General features: G+C 47.2%; 1 long non-coding RNA gene across 1 annotated transcript; it reads right to left on the bottom strand.

Moving 5' to 3' along the window:
- Window positions 1-819: 819 nt before the first annotated feature.
- On the bottom strand, window positions 820-19,332 carry LOC147084018 (uncharacterized). The gene is made up of 3 exons (XR_015075934.1): window positions 19,231-19,332; window positions 6,549-6,682; window positions 820-1,087 (listed from the first exon to the last, which is right to left on the bottom strand). It is a non-coding gene; the product is annotated as an uncharacterized LOC147084018 (long non-coding RNA).
- Window positions 19,333-20,863: the final 1,531 nt, after the last annotated feature.

Raw genomic sequence — 20,863 nt, forward strand, 5'->3', positions numbered from 1 at the left:
CTGGTGCACAAGAACACCCAGGTCTCTTTGCACTTCCCCTTCTCCCAATCTATTGCCATTCAAATAATAATCTGCCTTCCTGTTTTTGCCACCAAAGTGGATAACCTCACATTTATCCACATTATAGTGCATTTGCCATGTTTCTGCCCAATCACCCAACCTGTCCATATCGTACTGGAGTTTCACGACATCCTCCTCACAGCTTACCCTCCCACCCAGCTTTGTGTCGTCTGCAAATTTGGAGATATTACATCCAATTCCCTCGTCCAGATCATTAATATATAGTGTGAAGGAGGAAAGAGAGGTAGAGGGGCGGAGAGGTTTAGGCAGGGAATTCCAGAGTTTAGGGCCTAGGCAACAGAAGGCACGGCCACCAATGGTTGAGCGATTATAATCAGGGATGCGCAAGAGGGCAGAATTGGAGGAGCGCAGATATCTCAGGGGGGTTGTGGGGCTGCAGGAGATTACAGAGATGGGGAGGGGCGAGGCCATGGAGTGATTTGAAAACAAGGATCAGAATTTTACTTATATGTTTATGCTACCGAGAACATTATGTAGAAGAAAGGTTTAAAAGTAATGCATAACATTTTTCTTTTAAAAGGGGATGTAACATTTGCATATTGAATTATCATTGGCCCGCAGGCATCTGTAAAGAATACGTATTATATTCACGTGATCACATGCTGAGTTGTCATTGGCCTGCAGGCATCTGTAAGGACTACTATTGTTTTGAAGACCCAGGCTAGGGGTCCTAATGCCAGGCTTTTCCCCACTGGTGCTGCTATGAGTAAGATTACAGATTAAAGAGCTACACTGTAATACTCCATTGTCCTGCAATTTATTATTTTTATACAACGTGTGTAAAACAAAACAAGGCACTGCCCCTTTAAATACCTGGGGGGCACCCATTCCCCTTTAAATGGCCAAGCAATTGTTTTTTTGGAAAAGGGGCCGCAGTCCCCTTTGACTCACCCCCTCCCCCACCACAAATACTCACAAGAGAGAGAGAGAGAGGAGGACGAATGCTGGTCTTTGTCCCTTTAAAAGTGGCTGCCCACCAAAATGTTCACAGCACCAGGGCTCTGTTCTGGATAAAAGTCGAAAAGAGAAAAGGTTCACTTATTTTTAAATGAATGCAGTTGATGAATAGCCTTACAATAAAGGTAATGCAAAGGAATAAACACTCACAAGCTTGTTTTTTTTCCACCCCCTCCTCCCCTTCCCTTTAACAGCTCCTGCAGACAATGAAAGCAGGAAAGCGGCCTGCAGCCCACCGAGGTCCCGCCCCCCTCCCTCCCGCGCCGCCATTGGTTGGAGGACCGTCAGCCCGACCGGTCCTCCCAGCGTTTTCCGCGCTCCTGATTGGCGGGCGCCTCGCGTCAATCAAAACACCCTTCCGATTACGCGGTGACGCCAGCACGCAACGCCCAGGGGTTGGTTGGATCGGCGCACGCCACCGCAAGGTAAAAAAAGACACCCCACATAAATGAGGAAAAACAAAAATAATAATCGCACTTTAGAGGGGAGGAGGTTGGGGGAATTAATAAGTGTTTTCAATTTGTTTCGCAAAAAAAAAATTTGAAAAGCTTCCCAACGGTGCGAGGCGGGCTGCGCATGCGTTCCAGCCAGCCTTTCATTCCCCCACGTGGGCCGCGCCCGGCCACGCCCACTTGCCTTCCCCTGCACCAATCACAGCGCGGGTAGGCGCTTCTATCAATCGTCACCTGTCAATCACCCACCCTTCCCCCTCGTGGTGTCGATTGACAGCGGTGTCAGCCAATGAGGTGCAGGAAGGGGCGGGACCAGGGCCAGGACTGACAGCAAGCCTGAACTAACTCAATTAAATACCTGCATGCAGCCAAAAAAAAACATTTATTTAGTCAGCCAAAAAACAGCAAAGCAAATGAGGTTTGCTGAGTCAGCAAAGTCTATTTTAGAAACATAGAGGATAGGAGCAGGAGTCGGCCATTCGGCCCCTCGAGTCTGCTCCGCCATTCAATGCGATCATGGCTGATCATCCAAATTCAGTACCCGGTCCCTGCCTTCTCTCCATATCCCTTGATCCCTTTAGCCTTAAGAAATATATCCAACTCCTTCTTGACTATATTTAATGAATTGACCTCCACTGCCTTCTGTGGTAGAGAATTCCACAGGTTCACCGCTCTCTGGGTGAAGAAATTCCTCCTCATCTCTGTCCTAAATGGCTTACCCCTTATCCTCAGACTGTGACCCCTGGTTCCTGTGGCCGCAGACGTGACTCCAGGATGGTTTGTTGCCTCCCTGGTGCCAGGGTCAAGGATGTCACTGAACGGCTGCAGGGCATTCTGAAGGGGGAGGGTGAACAGTCAGAGGTTGTGGTTCACATTGGGACCAACGCCATGGGTAGGAAGAGGGATGAGGTCCTGCAGCAAGAATTTAGGGAGCTAGGTAGCAGATTAAAGAGCAGGACCTCAAAGGTTGTAATCTCTGGATTACTCCCGGTGCCACGTGCTAGTGAATATAGGAATAGGAGGATAGAGCAGATGAATGCGTGGCTAAAGAGTTGGTGCAGGAGGGAGGGCTTTAGTTTCCTGGATCACTGGGCCTGCTTCTGGGGAAGGTGGGACTTGTGCAAGTCGGACGGGTTGCATCTGAACCAGAACGGGACAAATATCCTTGCGGGGAGGTTTGCTAGCACTGTTGCGGGGGGTTTAAACTAACTTGGCAGGGGGATGGGATACAGATTGGAGCTATAATAGGGGGTGATGTACAGCCAAATATAGAGGAAAAAACAAGTCAGCTTGGAAGGCAGAGCAAATATGTAACGGCACAAGGGAGTAGGGCAAGGCTGGATGGCACTTATTTTAATGCAAGGAGTCTTGCGAATAAGTTGGATGAACTGAAGGTGTTGATGAACACATGGGAGTATGATATTGTTGCTATCACTGAGACATGGTTGAGGGAGGGGCAGGACTGGCAGCTCAATATTCCGGGGTATAGAATCTTCAGGCGAGACAGAGGGGGGAGTAAAAGAGGAGGGGGTGTCGCAATATTAATTAAGGAGTCAATTACTGCTGTAAGGAGGGATGATATATTAACAGGTTCCTCTAATGAGGCCATATGGGTAGAACTTAAAAACAAAAAGGGGGCAAGCACTTTGCTGGGAGTGTACGATAGGCCCCCAAACAGTCAGGGGGAGATAGAGGAACAGATATGTAGGCAAATCTCAGAGAAGTGTGCAAATAATAGGGTAATAATAGTGGGGGATTTCAACTTCCCCAATATTAACTGGGATAGTCAGAGTGTGAAAGGCTTAGAGGGTGTGGAATTCTTAAAGTGCATCCAGGAGAGCTTTTTGAGCCAGCATGTAGAAAGTCCTACAAGAGAGGGGGCGGTACTGGACCTAATTCTAGGGAATGTGGCCGGGCAAGTGGTAGAGTGTCAGTAGGAGAGCACTTTGGTGACAGTGACCGTAATTCAGTGAGATTTAAGGTAGTCATGGAAAAGATCAAAGATGGACCGGAAATAAAGGTTCTAAATTGGGGGAAGGACGATTTTAATATGATAAGGCAGGATCTGGTCAAAGTGGACTGGGATCAGCTACTTGTAGGAAAATCCACATCAGAGCAATGGGAATCTTTCAGAAAGGAAATAGAGAGAGTACAATGGCAACATGTTCCCGTAAAGGTCAAGGGTGGGACCAACAAGCACAGGGAACCTTGGATGTCAAGGGGTATACGATAATGGTTTAGGAAAAAGAGGGAGGCTTTTGGCAGATACAATGGACTAAAAACAGTGGAAGCCCTAGAGGAGTATAGGAAGTGCAGGGGGTACTTAAAACAGAAATTAGGAGAGCGAAGAGGGGCCATGAAATAACACTGGCGGGCAAAATAAAGGAAAATCCCAAGGTGTTTTATAAGTATATTAAGGGCAAGAGGATAACCAGGGAAAGAGTAGGGCTCATTAGGGACCAAAGTGGCAATCTGTGTGTAGAGCTGGAAGATGTGGGTGAGGTTTTAAATGAATATTTTGCATCTGTGTTCACTATAGAGAAGGACGATGCAGTCATAGAAATCAGGCAGGGAGATTGTGATATACTTGAACAAATTAGTATTGAGAGGGAGGAGGTACTAGCGGTTTTAGCGTGCTTAAAAGTGGATAAATCCCCAGGCCCAGATGAGATGTATCCCAGGCTGCTGTGTTAGGCAAGGGAGGAGATTGCAGGGGCTCTGACACAAATTTTCAGAACCTCTCTGGCCACAGTGGAGGTGCCAGAGGACTGGAGAACAGCTAACTTAGTACCATTATTCAAGAAGGGTAGTAGTAGGGATAAACCAGGGAATTACAGGCCAGTGAGCCGAACATCAGTGGTCGGGAAATTATTGCAAAAAAATTCTGAGGGACAGAATTAGTCTCCACAAGGATTAATCAAGGATAGTCAGCATGGCTTTGTCAGGGGGAGATCATGTCTAACCAATTTGATTGAATTTTGAGAGGGGGTGACTAGGTGTGTGGATGAGGGTAGTCCAGTTGATGTGGTCTACATGGACTTCAGTAAGGCTATTGACAAAGTCCCACATGGGAGATTGGTCAAGAAGGTAAGAACCCATGGGATCCAGGGCAATTTGGCACATTGGATCCAAAATTGGCTTAGTGGCAGGAGGTAGTTTGTTTTTGTGACTGGAAGCCTGTGTCCAGTGGTGTACCGCAGGGATCGGTGCTTGGTCCTTTGCTGTTTGTAGTGTACATTAATGATTTAGATATCAATGTAGGAGGTATGATCAGTAAGTTCGCAGATGACACGAAAATTGGTGGAGTGGTAAATAGTGAGGAGGGAAGCCTCAGGCTACAGGACGATATAGATGGGTTGGTCAGATGGGCAGAACAGTGGCAAATGGAATTTAACCCTGAAAAGTGTGAGGTGATGCATTTTGGGAGGACTAACAAGGCAAGGGAATACACAATGAATGGTAAGACCCTAGGAAGGACAGAGGATCAGAGGGACCTTGGTGTGCATGTACATAGATCCCTGAGGGCAGCAGGACAGGTAGATAAGGTGGTTAAAAAGGCATATGGTATACTTACCTTCATTAGCCGAGGCATAGAATATAAGAGCAGGGAAGTTATGATGGTGTACAAAACGCTAGTTAGGCCACAGCTGGAATACTGTGTGCAGTTCTGGTCGCCACACTATAGGAAGGATGTGATTGCATTGGAGAGGGTGCAGAGGAGATTCACCAGGATGTTACCTGGGCTGGAGCGCTTCAGCTATGAAGAGAGACTGGACAGGCTGGGGTTGTTTTCCTCAGAGCAGAGAAGGCTGAGGGAGGACCTGATTGAGGTGTACAAAATTATGAGGGGCATAGATAGGGTAGATAGAAAGGAACTTTTCCCCTTAGTAGAGGGGTCAATAACCAGGGGACATAGTTTCAAGGTAAGGGGCAGGAGGTTTAGAGGGGATTTGAGGAAAAACTTTTTCACCCAGAGGGTGGTTGGAATCTGGAACTCACTGCCTGAAAGGGTGGTAGAGGCAGGAACCCTCACAACATTCAAGAAGCATTTAGATGAGCACTTGAAACGCCATAGCATACAAGGCTACGGACCAAGTGCTGGAAAATGGGATTAGAATAGACAGGGCTTGATGGCCAGCGCAGACACGATGGGCCGAAGGGCCTCTTTCTGTGCTGTATAACTCTATGACTCTAACTCTGAGCCGAAGTTCCTCGAGTTGCAGACACTTCTGGTCGCCACACTTTAGGAAGGATGTGAAGGCCCTTGAGAGGGTGCAGAGGAGATTCACCAGAACGGTTCCGGGGATGGGGGATCTTAGCTACAAGGACAGGTTGGAGAAGCTGGATTTGTTTTCATTAGAGCAAAGGAGGTTGAGGTGTGATTTGACAGAGACGTACAGGATTATGACGGGTTTGGATAGGCTAGACGGTGAAAGGCTGTTCCCACTAGTTGATGGTACAAGGACTAGGGGACACAGATTTAAGGTTTTGGGCAACAGATACAGAGGGAAAACTCCAGTGAGGACCTGGAACTCACTGCCGACGGAAGTGGTGGAAGCGGAGACACTTGAGGGAAATAAACTTGCAGGGCTACAGGGATAGAGCGGGGGAATGGGACTGACTGGATTGCTCTACAGAGAGCTGGGACGGAGTCAATGGGCCGAATGGCCTCCTTCTGTGCCTCTATGACTCTATGTGGTTGCTGTGGATCACACTGGGGTCCACCAGCTCCCACATGCTACAGCTGCAACACATCACCTGCCCCGCCATCTCTATTGTATTTTATTTAATTAATTAGGTTTTCAAGTTTTGAAATACCCAATTGTCTATTAATAGTTTTTAATCTAGGTAATAACCTTGTTTAATTTATTACATTTAGTTATACGCTTTAGATCTTTACTGTAACTTAGCCTAATTAAACCCTAGTTGTTTATATTTTTTCACGTATCAAGCAGCACCTCTTACCCCCACCTCATCGAATTCGCTCACTCACCCAATTCCCGAGTTAAGTACTCTGTAGAAGCAGTACTCCGTAGAACTGGACTCCGTGCTACTTACCTCCCAAACATTTCTCCTTCCGCACTCAAAAGGCCGATGAATTTCAGGTCCTGATGAATGGAGTGACTCTCTGAGATCTTGAGGTGAAGTTTGGTTTGAGTTTCCCCGTCTGTCAATCCTGCCCTTCTCACAGCCTGTGAAAGGAGTTTACAAAAGCCATCACTGAGAGTCCAGGACAGAAATTGACAACATTCACTCCTCCTGCTCCCTGGCCCAAGGGGGCCGCGCATGCGCCCCGCTGCACACTCGGCCTCTCAAGATGGCGGCCGTTGAGCCGGGCCTGTCACCGGGAGAAAGACCCGCAGCCACCGCCCCGCTCGGGGCAAACGCGGGACCCGTAAGTTCTTATTCGGGGGCTTGAGGCCTACACCGGGTGTTTATAAAGCCTCTGATGCACTATCAATTGCTACAAAAGACTGGAAGTTGAGAAAGTAACAGACAGGCTTTTATTACCAAAGAACAGAGCATGCCTCTTGTGGTTGCCTGGTATCCAAAAGGGCCGGGAGCTGCCGAGCAGCCACCTTTATACCCAGCCATGAGGGTGGAGCCAGGGGCGGAGTCAGCTGAGGCATGCACAGACAAGTACAACAATATGCAAGAGTGAACAACAGTACTAACAGTGAACAACAGTACTAACAACAGTGGTGAACAACAATACTAACAACAGTGGTTTATCACAGCCTCCCCGCTGGTTCCATTGCTCCCCTGCGCCCCTCCGCCTCCCCACTCCGGAATCTTCTCTCCGCCTTCCGCCGCCATCACCCGACTGGCGGCATTAACTGCGCACGCGCGGGACCCGCCCTGCCCCCACGCCGTGCCTGCACACCAGACCCCTGCAGCATTGATAGGGCCTATTCTACCCCGCGGAGCGTTCTGGGTAACAGCCACCGCCATTGTCTCGGCCAGCTGAGGAGTGCAGAGATACATTTAGAGCAAGCAATAGGAGGAGGAGGATGAGAAAATCAATGAAAGTTGATTCCTGTGATTTCAGACACCGGATTGAGCCGCGCGTCGCCCATTGGAGCAATACTCGGATACACTCAGCGCATGGCGACTAGCGCAATTTTAGAAGCATAGAAACATAGAAGATAGGAGCAGGAGTAGGCCATTCGGCCCCTCGAGCCTGCTTCACCATTCAATGAGATCATGGCTGATCATCCAAACTCAGTACCCTGTCCCTGCCTTCTCCCCATATTCCTTGATCCCGTTAGCCTTAAGAAATATATCTAACTCCTTCTTGATCCTTCTTCACGAGTTGGGTAGGATTGATTGGGGAATGTCACTCAAAGGGTTGACGGTGGATAGGCAATGGCAAACATTCAAAGATCGCATGGATGAACTACAGAATTTGTTCATCCCAGTTTGGCATAAAATTTAAACAAAAAAGGTGACTCAACCGTGGCTAACAAGGGAAATTAGAGATAGCATAAGATCCAAGGAGCGGACATATAAATTGGCCAGAAAATGCAGTAAACCTGAGGATTGGGAGCAGTTTAGGATTCAACAAAGGAGGACAAAGGGATTAATTAAGAAGGGGAAAAGAGAGAATGAGAGTAAGCTTGCAGGGAACATAAAAACTGACTGTAAAAGCTTTTATAGATATGTGAAGAGAAAAAGATTGGTGAAGTCAAGCATAGGTCCCTTGCACTCAGAATCAGGGGAATTTATAATGGGGAACAAAGAAATGGCAGACCAATTAAATACATACTTTGGTTCTGTCTTCACAAAGGAGGACACAAATAACCTCCCAGAGATGTCGGGAAACATAGTTCCTCCCTTTCATTAAACCCTGATAGAAATCAGTATTTGTAGGGAAATGGTGTTAGAGAAATTGACGGGATTGAAGGCCGATAAATCCCCAGGGCCTGATAATCTACATCCTAGGGTACTTAAGGAAGTGGCCCCAGAAATAGTAGATGCATTGCTGGTCATCTTCCAAAATTCAATAGACTCTGGAACAGTACCATGGATTGGAGGGTAGCTAACGTTACCCCACTGTTCAAAAAAGGTGGTAGAGAGAATTACAGACCGGTAAGCCTGACATCGGTAGTGGGGAAAATGCTAGAGTCCATTATAAAAGATGTAATAGCAGAGCACTTGGAAAACAGTGACAGGATCGGACAAAGTCAACATGGATTTACAAAAGGTAAATCGTGCTTGACTAATCTACTGGAATTTTTTGAGGATGTAACTGGTAAAATAAATAAGGGAGAACCAGTGGATGTGGTGTATTTTGACTTTCAGAAGGCTTTCGATAAGGTCCCGCATAAGAGATTAGCGTGTAAAGTTAAGGCACATGGGATTGGGGGCAAGGTATTGACTTGGATAGAGAACTGGTTGGCAGACAGAAAGCAAAGAGTTGGAATAAACGGGTCTTTTTCCGAGTGGCAGGCAGTGACTAGTGGGGTACCGCAGGGATCGGTCCTTGGACCCCAGCTATTCACAATATATATAAATGATCTGGACAAGGGAACTAGATGTAAGAAGGCAAATGGTATGTTGGCCTTCGTAGCGAGAGGGTTTGAGTACAGGAACAAGGATGTCTCGCTGCAGCTGTACAGGGCCTTGGTGAGACCACATCTTGAGTATTGTGTGCAGTTTTGATCACCTTATCTGAGGAAGGATGTTCTTGCCATGGAGGGAGTGCAGCGAAGGTTCACCAGGCTGATACCTGGGATGGCAGAAATGACGTATGAGGAGAGATTGCGTTGATTGGGCTTATACTTGCTGGAGTTCAGAAGAATGAGAGGGGATCTCATTGAAGCTTATAAAATTCTAACAGGACTAGACAGACTAGATGCAGGAAGGATGTTCCCGATGGTCGGGGAGTCCAGAACCAGGGGTCACAGTCTAAAGATAAGGGGTAAGCCATTTAGGACAGAGATGAGGAGGAATTTCTTCACCCAGAGAGTGGTGAACCTGTGGAATTCTCTACCACAGAAGGCAGTGGAGGCCAATTCATTAAATATATTCAAGAAGGAGTTGGATATATTTCTTAAGGCTAAAGGGATCAAGGGATATGGGGAGAAGGCAGGAACAGGGTACTGAATTTGGATGAACAGCCATGGTCTCATTGAATGGCAGAGCAGGCTCGAGGGGCCGAATGGCCTACTCCTGCTCCTATCTTCTATGTTTCTATGAACCCCGGGACCAGGCCCCTATGGGGAATAGGTATGCAGATCTAGCCGCGAAACTAGCTGCGGAAGAAATGCAACCAGAGGACGCGTTCAAAAACGAAATAAATATGGTCATGATAGACAGTGGGGTACAGGAAGTGAATATAATGGAGCTACAAGAAAATACTAGTAAAGAGCAAAAGGAGAAATGGAGACAAGCTGGCGCGCAATTACAAGATGGAATTTGGAAATGGGGCCCACGTAACCAGGTGGTGGCACCGGAATGTTGTAGACAACAACTGATGGCGCTATACCATGGTGTAACACATACTGGCAGAAGTAACATGTTGCACCTACTGACACAGTACTGGTGGTGGCCAAAGATAGGTCGGGAAGTAGCGAAATATTGCCAACGCTGTATAATATGCGCAAGAATAATGTAGGACAGAGATGTCGAGTTAGAGTAGCAAACCAACCCAGGCCCCAAGGACCCTGGGAAAACTTACAAATTGACTTTACCGGCCCCTTAGCGCAGGACCGGGGGAAGAAATATTGCCTGGTAATAACTGACCAATTTACCAGGTGGGTGGAAGCCTTTGCCACCCGAGACTGCTCTGCAAAAACAGTTGCACTAATATTGGCTACCGAGGTTATACCCCGTTGGGGAGTGCCTCTGCAAATTGACTCAGACAACGGCACTCATTTCACCGGCAAAATAATGAAAGAAATCTGTAAGCTGCTACATGTGACACAAAAATATCACATACCATATCACCCCCAGAGCTCGGGGATGGTAGAAGGAATAAATAGGACACTGAAAAACTCGCTGACAAAAGCCATCCAAGAAACAGGGAAGGGATGGTAGGAATTATTACCCAGCATACTAATGAGGCTGTGAGCCACCCCAGGACGAACGACCGGACTGACCCCCTATGAATTAATGACAGGACGAGCTATGAGACTACCAGAGGATTTGGCTGGAGGGGTGGGAGAACCAGGACCAGTACAAGATAGATTAAGGCAATACTTAGTACAACTAAATCAGGAGGTACAAGCACTAAATAAAGAAGTGAGGAAACAACAACAGATTAAAGATCTAGAAAGGCAGAATGCTGGACTTAAACCAGACGAGTTGCCCAGAATAGGTCAACAAGTAATGACGCAAGTTATTGGAAGAAAGGGAATGGGGCCCGTTGGATGGGGCCATGTACTGTATTAATGACAAGTGATACGTGTGTTTGTCTACAGGAACCGATGGGTATGCGATGGAAGCAATGGACCCAGGTGAAACCATTTAACACTAAAGACCCCCATTCTACCCTCTCCTCTAGGGGAAAGAGCTCGGAAGACGACCAGACCTCTGTTTAAATTACAGATAAACATGGATCCAGTCGACCCTTTGTATCAGAGGGTCCGTCTCGGGGAGAAGAAGCTCTCCCGGTTTACCCTTACACCTGAGAACTCATTTTTAATGTGGAAGCAAGTCATCCTCGGTTCCGAGGGACTGCCTAAGAAGAAAGAAGAAGATATAATTGGAGTAAGACTTCTTTACTCCTGTACTCAAATCCTCTTGTAATGAAGGCCAGCATACCATTTGTCTTCTTAACCGCCTTTCACGACCACCGGACATCCCAAAGCGCTTTACAGCCAATGAAGTACTTTTGAAGTGGATTCACTGCTGTAATGTGGGAATTTGCGCACAGCAAGCTCCCACAAACAGCAACGTGATAATGACCAGATAATCTGTTTTTTCATCATGTTGATTGAGGGATAAGTATTGGGCTGAAAACACCGGGGATAACGTCTTCGAAATAGCACCACGGGATCTTTTACATCCACCTGAGGGGGCAGACGGGGGCCTCGGTTTAATGTCTCATCCGTAGGACGGCACCTCCGACACTGCAACGCTCCTTCATTACTGCCCCTCTGACAGTGCAGCGCTCCCTCAATACTGCCCCTCCGATGGAGCAGCGTTCCCTCAGCACCGCCCCTCCGACAGTGCAGCGCTCCCTCAGTACTGCCCCTCAGACAGTGCGGCGCTCCCTCAGTACTGCCCGACAGTGCGGAGCGGGACTTGAACCCACAACCTTCTGACTCTGCTATCCACTGAGCCACAGCTGACTCCAGTCTTTTACACAGTTTCATCATAACTTTCTTGCTTTCGCACTCTACCCCTCTCCTAAAGCAGGGGAGTTATGATGAATTGTTAAACAGTTTTTTTTGCAGAGTGACCAAGGCTGTATGTAGGAAACAATTTTGCATTTGAAAGAAGCTTGTATTGTGAAGCTTGTGCCCCTTTGCCAGGCCCGCTGCCTGCGGCCCCTCTCCCAGATTCCAGCCCCAGCTCTGTGCTGACTGAGCTGCTCTCACCTGGGGACAGCGCGTCACAATCGGCCCCAGCGCACCTGAGCTGGAGAGGAGGCCCCGCCCCCTTGCCGCGCCGCCATTGGTTGGAGGACCAGGCGGCCCAGTTCAGTCCTCCCACCTCAGCCCTCATCCTATTGGTCAGAGCTCCCGTCAGTCACAGGCCGGGCCGGCCTCCATCCACCTGATTGGGCCTCTTCCTCTGATGACATCACAATCGGGCCCCAGCCCACCAGAAATAACTGGCAGTTAGAAAGATTACCTGTAATCATCTGGCATTATTCTCTGACTATATAAGCTGTGTCTTTATGCATCTCTCCACTTCACCTGATGAAGGAGCAGCGCTCCGAAAGCTTGAGATTTCAAATAAAACTGTTGGACTATAACCTGGTGTTGTGTGACTTCTTACAATCCTTTACTAGGACATTTTTTATTAATCCTGTCTCATTACACAGGACCAGATCTAAGATTGCCTGCCCCCTGGTTGGTTCAGTAACATACTGCTCAAGGAACCCATCCCTAATGCACTCTTATGAACTCTTCCTCAAGGCTGCCCTGCTCAATTTGATTTGTCCAGTCAATATGAAAGTTAAAATCTCCCATGATTATAGTTGTTCCCTTATTACAAGCCCCAACTATTTCCTGATTTATACTCCGACCAATAGAGTTGCAACTGTTAGGAGGCCGATAGACTACGCCCACTAGTGACTTTTTCCCCTTATTATTCCTTATTTCCACCCAAACCGTTTCACTATCCTGATCCTTTGACCCAATATAATTTCTCACTATTGCAGTGATTCCATCCTTTATTAACACAGCCACCCCACCTCTTTTTCCTTCCTGTCTGTCCTTCCTAATAGTCAAATACCCTTGTATGTTTAGTTCCCAGTCATGGTCACCCTGCAGCTATGTCTCCGCAATGGCCACCAGATCATACCCATGTGTAGTTATTTGTTCCGTCAACTCGTCTATTTTGTTACAAAAGCTGCGTGCATTCAGATAAAGAACTTTTAAATATGTTTTGTGACAATTTATTCCTGCTTTTACCCCCTTTACTACTTTACCTTTATCTTTATATATTCTGTCCCTTCCTGACACGCTCTGGTTTTTAATTCCCCCACTGCTACCTTGCTCTATTGCCTTCTCCGCTGACATTTTTATTTTTCGCTCTCTTGAAACCTCCCCCCCCACTAATTAGTTTAAAGCCCTCTCTACAGCCCTAGTTATTCGATTCGCCAGGATTCTAGTCCCAGCACTGGCCAAGTGAAGTCCGTCCCAATGGAACAGCACTCTCCTGTCCCAGTACTGGTGCCAGTGTCCCAAGAAGCAAAACCCATTTCTCCCACACCAGTCTTTGAGCCACGCATTTAACTCTCTGATTTTATTTACCCTAGCCAAATTTGCTCCCGAGGGCAGGTACATAAGAACATAAGAAGTAGGAGCAGGAGTAGGCTATACGGCCCCTCGGGCCTGCTCCGCCATTCAATAGGATCATGGCTGATCCGAATCTAGACTCACGTCCACTTCCCTGCCCTCTCCCCGTAACCCCTAATTCCCTTATCTGCTAGGAAACTGTCTATCTCCATTTTAAATTTATTTAATGTTGCAGCTTCCGCAGCTCTCTGGGGTAGGAAATTCCATAGATTTACTACCCTCTGAGTGAAGAAGTTTCTCCTCATCTCAGTTTGGAAAGGGCAGCCCCTTATTCTAAGATTATGCCCCCTAGTTCTAGTCTCACCCATCAGTGGAAACATCCTCACCGCATCCACCCGATCAAGCCCCCTCACAATCTTATATGTTTCGATAAGATCGCCTCTCATTCTTCTGAACTCCAATGAGTAGAGTCCCAAACTACTCAACCTTTCCTAGAGAACAAACAATAAAAATGACAACAGAGAAGGTCATAGACTTAGGTAGCAGTGGGGAAATTAAAAACCACAGCGTGTCAGGAAGGGGCAGAAGGTATGGAGTAAAAGGGGTTAAGGGTTACGGAGAGAAGGCGGGGACGGGATACTGAATTAAAGGATCAGCCATGATCTCATTAAATGGCGGAGCAGGCACGAAGGGCCGAATGGCCTACTCCTGCTCCTATCTTCTATGTATCTATGTAAAAGGTAAAATAATAAAAAGGGCAAAAGCAGGAACTAAGTGTCACAAAACACATTTGAAAGTTCTCTATCTGAATGCACGTAGCATTCGTAGCAAAATAGACGAGTTAATGGCACAAATAGCGACATATGGGTATGATCTTGTGGCCATTACAGAAACATGGCTGCAGGGTGACAATGCCTGGGAATTAAACATACCAGGTTATTTAACAATCAGGAAGGACAGGCAGGAAGGAAGGGGAGGTGGGGTGGCTATGTTAATAAAGGAAGGAATCACTGTAATACAGAGAAATGATATTGGGTCAAAAGATCAGGATAATGAAACAGTTTGGGTGGAGATAAGGAATAATAAGGGGAAAAAAACACTAGTGGGCGTAGTCTATAGGCCTCCGAACAGTCGCAACTCAGTTGGACAGAGTATCAATCAGGAAATAGTTGAGGCTTGTAATAAGGGAACATCTATAATTATGGGGGATTTTAACCATCATATTAATTGGACAAATCAAATTGGGCAGGGCTGCCTTGAGGATGAGTTCATTGAGTGTATTAGGGATGGGTTTCTTGAGCAGTATGTAACTGAACCGACCAGGGGGCAAGCAACCTCAGATCTGGTCCTGTGTAACAAGACAGGATTAATTAAAAATGTCCTAGTAAAGGATCCCCTTGGAATGAGTGACCATAACATGGTTGAATTCCATATTCAATTAGAGGGTGAGAAGGTTGTATCTCAAACAAGCGTGCTAAGCTTGAATAAAGGAGACTATGAAGGTATGAGAGCGGAATTGAGTAAAGTGGATTGGGAAAATAGATTAAAGGGTAAGACGGTACATGATCAGTGGTGTACATTTAAGGAGTTATTTTACAACTTCCAAAAAAAGTATATTCCACTGAGAAAAAAAGGGTGTAAAAGAAAAGACAGCCATCCGTGGCTAAGTAAAGAAATTAAGGATAGTATTCGACTAAAAACAAGGGCATATAAGGTAGCCAAATCTAGTGGGAGGATAGAGGATTGGGAAAACTTTAAAAGACAGCAAAAAATAACAAAAAGATTGATTAAGAAAGGGAAGATAGATTATGAAAGTAAATTAGCAAAAAATATAAAGACAGATAGTAAGAGTTTTTATAGTTATATAAAAAGAAAAAGGGTGGCTAAAGTAAATGTTGGTCCCTTAGAGGATGAGACCGGGAAATTAATGGTGGGAAATATGGAGATGGCAAAAACACTGAATGAATATTTTGTATCAGTCTTTACAGTAGAGGACACCAAGAATATCCCAACACTGGACAAGCAGGGGGCTATAGGGGGGGCGGAGCTAAATACGATCAAAATCACTAAGGAAGTGGTACTCGGTAAAATAATGGGACTCAAGGCGGATAAATCGCCTGGACCTGATGGCTTACATCCAAGGGTCTTGAGGGAAGTGGCGGTAGGGATTGTGGATGCATTGGTAATAATCTTCCAAAACTCCCTGGACTCAGCAAAGGTCCCGGCAGACTGGAAAACTGCTAATGTAACACCCTTATTTAAAAAGGGCAGTAGACAGAAGGCTGGAAACTATAGACCGGTTAGCCTAACATCTGTGGTAGGTAAAATTTTGGAGTCCATTATTAAGGAGACAGTAACAGGACATTTGGATAATCATAATTTAATAAGACAAAGTCAGCATGGTTTTATGAAGGGGAAGTCATGTTTGACAAATTTGCTGGAGTTCCTTGAGGAAGTAACATATAGGGTGGATAAAGGTGAACCAGTGGACGTAGTGTATTTAGACTTCCAAAAGGCATTTGACAAGGTGCCGCACAAAAGATTATTGCTTAAGATAAAAAATCACGGGATTGGGGGTAATATTCTGGCATGGATAGAGGATTGGCTATCTAACAGAAGGCAGAGAGTTGGGATAAATGGTTCATTCTCAGACTGGCAATCAGTAGCCAGTGGTGTTCCGCAGGGGTCAGTGCTGGGTCCCCAACTCTTTACAATCTATATTAACGATTTGGAGGAGGGGACCGAGTGTAACACATCAAAGTTTGCAGATGATACTAAGATGGGAGGGAAAGTAGTGAGTGAGGAGGACATAAAAAACCTGCAAGGGGACATAGACAGGCTAAGTAAGTGGGCAGAGATTTGGCAGATGGAATACAATACTGGAAAGTGTGAGGTTATGCACTTTGGCAGGAAAAATCGTAGAGCAAGTTATTATCTTAATGGCAAGAAACTGGAAAGTACTGAAGTACAAAGGGATCTGGGGGTCCTGGTGCACAAAACTCAAAAGGTTAGTATGCAGGTGCAGCAAGTGATTAAGAAGGCCAATGGAATGTTGGCTTTCATTGCTAGGGGGATAGAATATAAAAATAGGGAGGTATTGCTTCAGTTGTACAAGGTATTGGCGAGACCGCACCTGGAATACCGCATACAGTTTTGGTGTCCGTACTTAAGAAAAGACACATTTGCTCTCGAGTCAGTACAAAGAAGGTTCACTCGGTTAATCCCGGGGATGAGGGGATGGACATATGAGGAGAGGTTGAGTAGATTGGGACTCTACTCATTGGAGTTCAGAAGAATGAGAGGCGATCTTATTGAAACATATAAGATTGTGAAGGGGTTGGATCGGGTGGATGCGGGGAGGATGTTCCAGATGATGGGTGAAACTAGAACTAGGGGGCATAGTCTTAGAAGAAGGGGCTGCTCTTTCAAAACTGAGACGAGGAGGAACTACTTCACTCAGAGGGTGGCAGGTCCATGGAATATGCTGCCCCAAAAAGCTGTCGAAGCTACATCATTACATAAATTTAAAACAGAAATAGACAGTTTCCTAGAAGAAAAGGGAATTAAGGGTTACGGGGAGCGGGCAGGAATTTGGACACGAGTCTAGGTTCGGATCGGTCATGGCCCTGTGGGTAGCGGAGCGGGCCCAGGGGCCGTGTAGCCTGATCCTGCTCCTGTTTCGTGTGTCTGATTCTGTTAGATTCAGGAGATAGTCCTGTCATAGTGGATTGGCGGTTAGGATCAGATCAGCCATGATCTTATTGAATGGCGGAGCAGGCTCGAGGGGCCGATTGGCCTACTCCTGCTCCTATTTCTTATGTTCTTATGTACTTATTATGTTCACACGTCAACCCCCTCATCTCCGGAATCAACCGAGTGAACCTTCTCTGAACCGCCTCGAGAGCAAGTATATCTTTTCTTAAATATGGAAACCAAAACTGCATGCAGTATTCCAGGTGTGGCCTCACCAATACCCTGTATAACTGCAGCAAGACTTCCCTGTTTTTATACTCCATCCCCCTCGCAATAAAAGCCAAGATTCCATTGGCCTTCCTGATCACCTGCTGCAGCTGCATACTTACCTTCTGTGTTTCATGCACCAGGACCCCCAGATCCCTTTGTACTGTAGCACTTTGCAGTTTCTCTCCATTTAGATAATAACTTGCTCTTTGATTTTTTCTGCCAAAGTGCATAACCTCACACTTTCCAACATTATATTGCATCTGCCAAATCTCTGCCCACTCACTTAGCCTGTCTATGTCCTTTTGCAGGTTTTTTAAGTCCTCCTCATTCACTGCTTTCCCTCCCATCTTTGTATCATCGGCAAACTTGGATATGTTGCACTCGGTCCCTTCCTCCAAATCGTTAATATAGATTGTAAAGAGTTGGGGTCCCAGCACTGACTCCTGTGGAACACCACTAGTTACTGATTGCCAGCCCGAGACCGAACCATTTGTCCCAACTCTTTGTTTTCTGTTAGATAGCCAATCTTCCACCCATGCCAGTATATTACCCCCAATCCCGTGATTTCTTATCTTGATCAGTAATCTTTTGTGTGGAACCTTGTCAAATGCCTTTTGGAAGTCCAAATACACTACATCCACTGGTTCCCCTTTATCCACCCTGTATGTTACATCCTCAAAGAATTCGAGCAAATTTGTCAAACATGACTTCCCCTTCATAAAACCATGCTGATTCTGTCCTATTAAATTATGTTTATCCAAATGCTCTGTTACTGTTTCCTTAATAATGGACTCCAACATTTTGCCAACCACAGATGTTAGGCTAACTGGTCTATAGTTTCCAGCTTTTTGTCTACTTCCCTTCTTAAATAAGGGTGTTACATTAGCAGTTTTCCAATCTGCCGGGACCTTTCCTGAGTCCAGGGAGTTCTGGAAAATAATCACCAATGCATCCACAATCCCTACCGCCACTTCTCTCAAGACCCTAGGATGTAGGCCATCAGGTCCGGGGGATTTATCCGCCTTAAGTCCCATTATTTTACTGAGTACCATCTCCTTAGTGATTTTAATCGTCTTTAACTCCTCCCCCCCCCCCATTGCCCCCTGTACAGCACGGGTTAGATACAGAGTAAAGGTCCCTCTACACTGTCCCATCAAACACTCCCAGGGCAGGTACAGCATGGGTTAGATACAGAGTAAAGCTCCCTCGACACTGTCCCATCAAACACTCCCAGGACAGGTACAGCACCGGTTAGATACAGAGTAAAGCTCCCTGTACACTGTCCCATCAAACACTCCCAGGGCAGGTACAGCACGGGTTAAGATACAAAGTGTCAGCCGTGGCTCAGGCGGCAGCACTCTCTCCTCTGAGTCAGAAGGTTGTGGGTTGAAGTCCCACTCCAGAGACTCGAGTCTAAAACTCTGTGCTGCCCCTCCAGTGCAGTGCTGAGGGAGTAAAGCCCAGTGCAGAGTAAAGTTCCCTCTGCACTGCTCCACTAACAGGCCTGAGCCCCAAACTCAGAAGAGCGCCCTCTGCTGCATTCCACTTGTCTCAGCAGCGGGAGGAGCAGGCGGCAGAAGTCCCGCCCCTCGGGCACTCTGATTGGTTGGAGGACCCGCCGCCACCTCAGTCCTCCGAGCTCCGCCCGCTCTCTCCCTATTGGTCGGAGCTCCCGTCAGTCACCCCCGTGGAGTTGATGACGTGCCCCAGTCCGGCTCCCTGCAGAAAAGCAGGGGCTGCGGCCGCTGAATCTGCTCCGCTCGGTGCCGGGAGGGCGCTGGGACGGTGCGGTTTGTATATTTTTTTATTTATCTCCCCGCCCGCGCTTCTCTCCGCTATATATAAAAAACCCTGATAAAACTCACTTTCCGCCGGTGATCCGGACTCTTGCGATTGCCCGGGCCTGCCCCAGAATGCCAGGCCCTGCGCAGCTCATCCTCGGGAGCGAGGCCCGGCGGCGCATGCGGAGTAGGGGGAGGGGCGGGGCCTGTTCAGAGGGTGAGGATGATTGACAGGGGCCCAGGGGGCGTGCTGAGCATGCGCGGTGCGGGCCGGGCGCCTGTGGAGCAGGAGAGGGCGGGGCCATGGGGCGCATGCGCGGGGTCAGCTGCAACTTTAGAGTCACAAAGGAACCGAGTGTCTTCAAATCTCTCCCCTCCTCTTCTAATTTCCTGTAAAACCAGTTTATAAAAGTCATCACTGAAAGTACATAGAAGATCGGACTCGGGCCCAGGGCCTGATTGACGGGAGATTCCGACCAATAGGGAGCTGGAGGAGCGAGCCGGCGGCGGGTCCTCCAACCAATCGGGGAGCCCGAGGGGCGGGACTTGCGCCGGCTGAGTGGGACAGAGGAGGCTGACGGGAGATTTAATTTAAATGAATTTAATTTCCCGCCTGCTCCAACCGCCCACCCTGCAACGTCACGACGTCGCCGGCGTGCACTGACTGACACTGAGCTCTCCACCAATGAGCGATGGGAGGCGGAACCTGGAGGACCGACTGAGGGGCTTTGGTCCTCCCACCAATCGCGGCGAAGGAGGAGGCGGGATCTGGGATCGGCCCGCCGCCATTTTGTAAAGCGGCCTGGTCAGAATCTAATCCTGGGAAAGTTTATTTTTAATGTTCCTTTCCATTTTACAGCTCAAACTAATTTTATTTTACAGAAGATACTTGTTTTAAAATAGAAGCATTGAAGATAGGAGCAGGAGTAGGCCATTCGGCCCTTCGAGCCTGCTCCGCCATTCAATGAGATCATGGCTGATCATAAAAAAAGCAGTTTGTTTTTAAATTGATGAAACAGAAACAAGAAACCCTGTGGAGCAAATGTGAGTAAAAATATTTTTTCTCCCTGAATTACTTTTTTAAATATTAATTTTCTGCGTTTTTAATTATTAATTTCAAGCACTTTATTAAGGGAAATATGGGAGTGGTGGGGGTTCCCTTAAAGGGACAGGCACTCTCTTTTTCTATGAGATTTTCATTAAAGAGACCGCGTCCCCGTGGATGACCGATTTTAAAGGGACAGCGTCTCCCTTTTTTACTAATGTATATGTAAGAGACTGACATTTAAAGTAGGGCAAATCCCCTGCTCCCGTGAGTGCTTAGCGAGAAATCAGGTGCTGTTTGCACTCGCCCCCTCCCCATTTTCTGCCAAGGGACAGAAAGCAGAGAGTAGTGGTGAACGGTTTCTTTTCAGACTGGAGGGAGGTTAAACAGTGATGTTCCCCAGGGATCGGTTTAGGACCAGTGTTCCCTCTTTTTTTTGAGGTGCGTGGCCCCTTTAACGGGCTGCACAGCCCATTCAAATTTCCATGCATGCGCGTTTATTCCATTTATAGGGCGGTGAGCCGGCTGCGCGGGACCTCCAGACCGCTGCGTGGCCGCGCAACTTAACGTGAACATTGATTCAGACCACTGCTTTATTGATAACTAGCTGGGGAGCCCCGCGTTGCGAGGGCAATTTTGGGGCGCGAGGGCAATTTTGGGGCGTTTGGTCTC

The sequence above is a fragment of the Somniosus microcephalus genome, unplaced genomic scaffold, assembly GCF_052327205.1.
Source record: "Somniosus microcephalus isolate GS21.2 unplaced genomic scaffold, FLI_Smic_1.0 scaffold7, whole genome shotgun sequence".
Taxonomy (NCBI): Eukaryota; Metazoa; Chordata; class Chondrichthyes; order Squaliformes; family Somniosidae; genus Somniosus; species Somniosus microcephalus.